This window comes from Nannospalax galili, unplaced genomic scaffold, assembly GCF_000622305.1.
Source record: "Nannospalax galili isolate Female #2095 unplaced genomic scaffold, S.galili_v1.0 scaffold1552, whole genome shotgun sequence".
Lineage (NCBI taxonomy): Eukaryota > Metazoa > Chordata > Mammalia > Rodentia > Spalacidae > Nannospalax > Nannospalax galili.
In genome coordinates, this window is record NW_008330320.1 from 277,432 (window position 1) to 279,935 (window position 2,504).

Genomic DNA, 2,504 nt, shown 5'->3' on the forward strand with positions numbered 1-2,504 from the left:
TAGAGCAAACCCCAAGTCTGTCACTTCGATAAACTAATGTGATTTCTTACTATGTGCAAAATATGTATATTTACAGATAAATATCCTAGTCACCACTTATCAAAGAATCTCATTTTCCACCACTCAGTGGCTATTACCAAGTGTACAATTAATCACACACGGACATTGTCTGTGAATTGCCCAGGCCTATGTGATACATCTACAGGGCAGCCTCTCCACCTAAGGTTATTGGAGCATAGGACAGGGGTAAAGAAGAGGACACAAATGAATCTCTCAGTTCTCAATAATGAAGCTCCCTCATTCAGTGGAGGGTCAGGAAAACAAAAGGTCACAAATAGCCAAAGCATAGAGATCGAGAGTCTGCTGAATGATAGTCCTTGGACAGGAGCCCTTTATTAAACTTCACCTACCCAAAGCTTTGGAACCATCTTGGAAGAGGGGACACAAAGATTGCAAGAGCCAGAGAGGAGGTGCATGACCATATGGAAACAGAGTCCTACAAGCTCCTGGGAACCTGCATATGATTCTACGGCAATGGTGTCAGTGTATAAAAGTCCCATGCAAACTCACACTCTCAAAAACCCAGAATAGAACTGGGAAAATGAACAGCAGACCCTAATCTTATCTGAAAGGATGTTGGCAACTGATTGCTGCTAGATGAGGAAGATCTGATCTTCCTAAAACAAGGAACTCTAGATTGGCTGACTAGACTTAGTGGACGGACTTGCACTGGGTAATAGCTGGGGACACTAAAAACCCAGTGAGCCATAACAGGGATGACAAAGAGTATGGGCTCCAGTGTGGGGAGTGTTATTGGGGGGTGCCAGTGGGGATGGGGTATAAATATGATTAAGATTTTTTGAGATGTTACATATGAAATACACAAAAATTTTTTTTTAAAAAAGCCTCAGCTAAAGTTGTGTTTCTTATCCATTTCCCCACTCCTATGCTGGTTTTTTGTTTGCTTTGGGTTTGCATGTGTCTTGTGCATTCTGTAACCATTGCCATATGTTCATATGAGAAACTTGCCAGCAATATGGAAAACTCTGGTTCCTTGTGGTCATTCACTACTCCTTGTTCTTACAGTCTTTCCACCACCTCTTCTGCAATGGTCCCTGAGCCCTGGGACATGCACTCTGAAGTTTCTATTCTCAATATTATGGCCAGTCATGACTTTCTATGTTAAATACCATCTATTGCGTGACAAAGATTTGCTGGTGAGAACTGGAAGATACATTAATATTCTCTTTGCCTTCTGTTCTTTCATGAGCCTAAGGTATACAGGTTCCATTTTAGATATGCCACTTGTTGCTGGTTATCTCACAGATACTTATTTTCTGTTTCTCCAGTTGTGGAATTCAGTAATAATCCCTATCTATTGCAAAAAGAAGCTTCTTTCATAAGTGTTGACAGGTATACTTGTCTGTAAATATAAGGATACATATTTAGCATACAGTAAGAAATTAAGTTGGTCTAGGGATGTGACAGACATATGTTTTTCTCTAGGACCTATGACCTCTTCATCCATGTGTATTTAGCTCTATTTACAGTATCACACATGAGTTCCCGCTTGTTGAATGGGCTTTAATCTAATTATACAGCTGTTGAATGCCATAAAAATAAAAGTGCCTCTACTGTACCAATATAGTTTGCTGTGCTAGTCATGGATGCTTGGTTTTGGAGATGGGTTGGACCATTGATTTATTTATCTCCCTTAGCAGTTTGTATAATATCCTCTGGTACTATGAGGATATGGAGAGGAGGCTTCCAGGTCTGTTCCAGTCCATTGCTCCAAGTTCCATCTTAGCAACCCTTCAAGTTTTGAGAGGTAATCAAGGGCTGTGACAATAGCATATATTACTCTGGGAGTCTTTTGGACTACTCTAACCAACTCAAAGGGAAGTATCTTCTATATGGCACTTTGTTCCTTGTTATATATCTATATTTCTATCTATACATATAGATAGATAGAGATATATCGTGTGTGTGTGTGTGTGTGTGTGTGTGTGTGTGTGTATGTTTCTGCAGGTTTTGGAACTAATACATTTCTCTCTGATTTTTCACACCACTTAAACATTATTTCTCTTTCCTCTTTCTCCCCCTTTATAACTCTTTCTCCTCCCTCCCTCCTCCCTCTCCAGTTAAAGTTACGCCCCATTCACCCCACTTTCCCCTTTTAATACCTGTCCCCTATAATCCCCATCTCCCAAGCTCTTTCTTCCCCTTTACCCTCCATGGTTCCTCTATGCTCTCTCTCTTCCCTTCCTAGTTAAATACCTTCATTTCCCTCATTTCCTCCTTGATAACAGCAGTCTCCTACTATCCCCTCCTGTTGGGCTCCTCATGAGAGCTATTTTTTTAATTATTTATTTATTAATCACATACATAGAAGAAGCATTTCAATACAACAGCACTGACATATTCAATAACAGTTTTCTGAGCTAAGATGCATCTCTTTCAAAATTGGCTGTAAATTTTTAGGTTTACAGTTGAATTATTACAGT